Raw genomic sequence first — 6,357 nt, forward strand, 5'->3', positions numbered from 1 at the left:
ATACTTGTAGAGTTGAACATCCTTAATCCTATTAAGAGGCAAAACTTGATTAGAAATTTTCGGCTTCAGATAATGAACAATAAACTCATCATCACGAGGCTTAAATCTATAACCAGGAGGGAAAGAGTTGAAATATTCCTCCTCAGCATCATCAACATTGTAATTAATCAAATCATCAGTTTGGACAACTTGGTAAGTCATAAGAGTGGTGGATTCAGTGCTACTATTGGCGTTGCCGGAGCCGGAACGACTGCTGCTGCCGCCGCCACTGTTGTTCGGAGTACCAAAAGCATGGTGGGAAAACGGTGGATAAGGGGAGGAAGAAGAGTATATAGGACGGAGTTTTTTTTTTAGAGCAAACCCCCGCTTAACTTGGTTCTTCATAGTAGGACTCGTAGCTGAAGTAGAGATCTTCCTGTGACAAATACTTTTGAAAAGTTTTAGACTTGGCGGAGTCTAATTAATCTATATTTTAATAGGGAAAACATTGAAGTAGATTTATTTGTACGGAAGGATGATTATCATCTAATGTTAATGATTATCTTTTTTTTGTTGGTCGAAATTTTAGTGATTATCTAGTTATGTTATTGTTATTGTTTTATATTATTTTATCAAACAGCTACCTTAAAATTAAAATTATTATAGATAATTTTAAAATTAAAAAATTTAAACACTTGATAATATTCCAAGCAAATTTAAATCTTCGCTTTTTTTATTTTAAAATTATTTACGTATTGTTTGGTAAGTTGAGAAAAAGTAAATATTTGAAAAAGAGACAAGTATGAAAATTATGATTTTTTGTAAAATTGGAAATTGGACTTCATATTTAATGTGGTTCTAAACAATTTTTAATTATTGTATTTTTTCATTTTAAGATTTCTAACGGTTATTTTTATAATGTCAAACTAAAAGATAATTGTTTTAGAAAACAAAAACCTAAACCGATATTTGAAAAAAAAAATCCACAGATACATATTCGATCAAATGAGGAAGTATAAAGGTTTAGAAATTTATTAAATTATTATTTGTTAAAAAAAGGTTATAGAATGGACTTCCATTTTGAAATTCTTAGAATATCTATGTTTTATCATTTCTCAATGCCGACCTCCTACATACTAGATCTTAATTTATTTATTTTTAAGAAAATCGAAAATTTATTGAACGACAATTAGAACATTACAAAAGAAAAAAGGAAGGAGGAACAGACACCAAACTCTCATACTAAGACACAAAACTCGCCACTCGAGCTAAGACGTGACGAAAAATGTTCATTTAACGTTTAACAAAAGTAATCAAACAATTAACCAAATCTAGTAACGAAGATTTACAATCATCAATAATACGACCTAAATACAAATAGGTGGAAGAGTTTCGTGTCAAGGCTTGGACCACCAAAAAGAAATCAGATACCACCTGAACATTTGACCAACCTAACTGCTTGACCTACCTTAATGTTCACGAAAAGATAACACATCCGCAATTAAAGCATTAGGAATACATCTTAAGTACTCCCCATTCTTCCTTCCCACAAAGGAACCAATATCATCATAGGCTACCAAGAAGAAACCAATAGGCTTAAAGACCATAAAAATTTTGGGTCAACATAAAAATCAACATCTAGTGGTTTCCTTATTCGTCAATCACATCAACAATGTCAAGTATCAGTCACTCTTTTTTGCAAGCACAACAGATCAGAGGATCAACAGGTAAACCAAATAGAAAACTTGTTTTTCCTTACGATGCTAATGAGTGGATTCACATGCTGCCCGAATTGATTCAACTTTACTAAGGTCAACTACCCATGTTCATCTTTTTTTTTATTTATTTCACCACTACTATCAACCCACTTACATTCAAACAAAGCAATTTTCAAATCAAAATAATCTAGCACAAGTATTTCTTCCAAACGTAATCTATTAAACCCTAAATCGTCCAATGAAGCAAAAGAATATTGAGCTAAGGGATTGAAGAAAATGCTCAGAATATGGGAGGAAAAATTAACGTTTTTATAAAGTACATTTGGAATTAGCACGTAAATGATTTCGGCTGCAAATAATCATCATCTAATTCTACTATGTTTATGGTTTTATATTATTTTATAGGTAAAATCTAAAATAATTCTTGCATTTTCTTTTTTTATTAAACAGGTATTTGTGGCATTATTTTACGTGAAAGCGGGAACTCAAAAAAAATTTTAATTACCAGGAGATTATTTAGATTTTTCACTTCTAACTCAAAACTAAAATGAGTGTTAGCGATTTTAAAATTTAAAATCTCAAACACCTTATAATATTCTAAATAAATTTTAAATTCTTCAACTTTTTAAACTCATTCAGGTTTTATTCTTATGCGAAAGGATAATTATCATCTAATTTTAATCATTATCTAATTCTATTATGTTTATCGTTTTATCTTATTTTATAGGTAAAATCTAAGATAAATCTTGTATTTTAAGTTTTTATTAAATAGATATTTGTGGCATTATTTTACGTGAAAGTGAGAACTCAAAAATGTTTTTACCTACTAGAAGATTATTTAGATTTTTCACTTCTAACTTAAAAGTAAAATGAGGGCTGACGATTTTAATATTGAAAATTTCAAATACCTTATGATATTCTAAACAAATTTTAAATTCTTCAACTTTTTAATTTTAAGGTCATTCCGGTTTTATTTGTATGCGAAAGGATAATTATCATCTAATTTTAATCATCACCTAATTCTACTATGTTGATCGTTTTATATTATTTTATAGGTAAAATCTAAAATAATTCTTGTATTCAGTTTTTATTAAATATGTATTTGTGGTATTATTTTACGTGAATGCAGGAACTCAAATTTTTTTAAGTACCAGGAGATTATTTAGATTTTTCACTTCTAACTCAAAACTAAATTGAGTGTTGGTTATTTTAAAATTGAAAATTTCAAACACCTTATTATATTCTAAACAAATTTTAAATTCTTCAACTTTTCAATTTTAAGCTCATTCAGGTTTTATTTGTATGGGAAAGGATAATTAACATCTAATTTTTAATCATCATCTCATTCTACTATGTTTATGGTTTTATATTATTTTATAGGTAAAATTTAAAATAATTCTTGTATTTTCAGTTTTTCTTAAATAGGTATTTGTGGCATTATTTTACGTGAATGCGGGAATTCAAAATTTTTTTTAACTATCAGGAGATTATTTAGATTTTTCACGTCTAACTCAAAACTAAAATGAGTGTCGGCTTTAAAATTGAAAATTTCAAATACCTTATGATATTCTAAACAAATTTTAAATTCTTCAACTTTTTAATTTTAAGGTCATTAAGGTTTTATTTGTATGTGAAGATATAATTATCATCTAATTTTAATAATCATCTAATTCTACCATGTTTATGTTTTATATTATTTTATAGGTAAAATCTAAAATAATTCTTGTATTTTCAATTTTTATTAAATAGGTATTTATGGTATTATTTTACGTGAAAGCGGGAATTCAAAATTTTTTTTAACTACCAGGAGATTATTTAGATTTTTCACATCTAACTCAAAACTAAAACGAGTGTTTGCGATTTTAAAATTGAAAACTTCAATCTCCTTACGATATTGTAAATAAATTTTAAATTCTTTAACTTTTTAATTTTAACGTCATTCATGTTTTATTTGTATGCGAAATGATAATTATCATCTAATTTTTTAATCATCATCTAATTCTACTATGTTTATAGTTTTATATTATTTTATAGGTAAAATCTAAAATAAGAGGATGGTATTTTTAGAACATTTCAATAAAAATATCACTAATGGAATGAGGCGATGACCCAGAGTTCCCGAGATGACACCTCCTCTGCCGGCCGCCGACGACCTTGCAAATTATGCCATTGCCCATCTCTTTGACAGATCGTCTTTTACCAAGTTCTCAACTGACAATTTCAATCGCAGCAGGAAATCGTTCGCTGATATTCTGCGGAAGTCCACCCCTTCAACGGCGATCCCTCCATCCAAGGCGATTCCTGCGCCTTTGCCTCCACAAGTCTTTGAGGAAGGTGGATTCAAGGCGGTGAAAATTCCCCAATTGATCTATGAGGAGAGAATTAAAGCTGTCCAACACTCGGTTATTGGCCGGGTCTTGCTAAACAAGGGTGAATTGCCGTGGAAGCATGCTGATCTCAAATTAAAGCTGAATCAAATATGGAAACGCAAACTTGACTGGAAATTGATTTCACTTGGAAAGGGATTCTATCAGATTGTAATGCCTGACGAGAGAGCTCTTCAGTCCGTCTAGGAACATGGTGTGATTTCTCTCAAGCCTGGAATCATCAGATTCTCGCATTGGACCCCTGGCTTCAATCCTGACCTCCACAAACCGACATCTGCGCAAGTCTGGGTAAGATTCTATAACTTGCCTTGGGAATTATGGGATACTAGAATTATCACTAGCATTGCTAGAGCAGTTGGTGTCCCTCTTAAATTTGATAATAACACGGTGAATGGAGAATTTGGGCACTATGCCAGAGTGCTAATTGATGTTGAATTAAAATTCGGATATTCATGATAGGATTAGGGTTGACACAGATAATCAGAAGCAGTGGGTCTTCCTAGAATATGAGAACCTACCCATGCTGTGTGGCATTTGTTCTGCTATTGGGCATTCCCCGGCCACTTGTAGGAAAAACGTTGTTGTTTCTAAACCAACGACACAATCGAGCAAGCCTCCTCCGCAGCCGAAAAATAAAATCTGGCAAAGAACTCACCCTGCGGAGAAAGTGAATGTGGAAGAAAAGAGACTGAACAGTGAGGGAGACACAATTGAGAATGGTAAGATTTCTGCTGATAATTTGCAGTTGGTGCTGCACAGATCAGAAGCAATCGGAACTGAGGCAGGAGACGCTTGGGGAGATCGAAGTGATGAAGAGAAAGGAGAGATGTCAGAATCTGATGAATTGGGATTCAAGCTATCGACAGATCTCCCAAAAAAAGTTAATTTTTTTTGCTGAATCTCCTGAATGGACACAACACATGCTTAGATCGAATAACAGAGAAATATGTACAACAAAGGATTATGCAGCTGAGAGCAGCGACTGGATCACCTCACATAAGAAATCAAAGGGCAAAGCCACTGATTCGAAGTGTACTGGTCGAGCTCGGACCCCAATTAAACACTTATGAACATACTGTACTGGAACTGCAGGGGAATTTTGAACCTGGAAACTCAAAGAGCTCTTAAGTTGATGTGCAGAACCAACAGGCTGGATCTCCTATGCTTATCTGAGCCTATGGTTGACTTCAGCAGAATTCCTCATCTGTTCTGGAAATCTATTGGCATGGAGCTTGTTGTAAATAATCCCCTCAATTCCATTTGGATTCTCTCTAAAGCTGGCGGCCTGAGACATTGCTCCACTGTTGTCAATCATGAGCAAAATATTACAATAACGTACAGTCCTTTTCATGTTAGTTACCAAATCTCCTTTGTCTATGGTAATAATAATGCTGGTAGAAGGCGCGATCTCTGGAATTCTCTTCTCTCTGTTGATAATTGTGATAAAAAGATGGTTCTAGGGTACTTTAATGCTGTCACTGGGGCACATGAAAAGACAGGTAGAAGCCTTTCTGAGTGCAGCTGTCGGGATTTTAGAGAATTCATAAGTAATGGAAATCTCAGTGAAGTTGATAGCTCTGGCCTTCAATTCACTTGGTCAAATGGGAGAAGAGGGACTGAGCATGTGGAATGTAAACTAGACAGAGCCTTGGTTAACGATGGATTCATTGACTGATGGGATAAAATTAGCTGTGCAATTCTCCCTCGTAGTAAGTCTGACCACAGCCCAATCTTTCTTTCTTGTTCCTCTAGAGTAGCAAAAAAATGCAGGTTCAGATTTCTATCGATGTGGACAACTCATCCCTCTCTGCACAATCTGGTGTGTGATCACTGGGCTTCTTGTAATATTTCCCTTCCTCCTGCGCAATTACTTTGTCACAAGCTTATGACTCTCAGGCCTAAGATAAGAGTATGGAATAAGGAAGTCTTTGGAGATGTGGACAAAAATATTAGCGATGCTATGGCTAAGCTCGAGGAAATCCAAAAGCTGATCTCTAACGAGGGGCTTAGCAACTCTCTTTTTACACAGGACGCCGAAGCTCAGCAGAATCTAGACCTTCAGATCCACCGACAGGAACTTTTGTTCAGGGACAAGAGCAGAGAGAAATGGCTTAGGGCTGGTGACCGTAACTCTAATTTCTTCCACAAATCTGCCAAAATCAGAAAGGTACAGCCCTCCCTTGACGGCCTTTTAATTGATAACACAATTATCAATGATGAGCAGGTCATTGCACAGCATATGGTCAATTTCTATGAATCGTTATTCACGGGCA

This window comes from Euphorbia lathyris, chromosome 8 (genome assembly GCF_963576675.1).
Source record: "Euphorbia lathyris chromosome 8, ddEupLath1.1, whole genome shotgun sequence".
NCBI classification, from domain to species: Eukaryota; Viridiplantae; Streptophyta; class Magnoliopsida; order Malpighiales; family Euphorbiaceae; genus Euphorbia; species Euphorbia lathyris.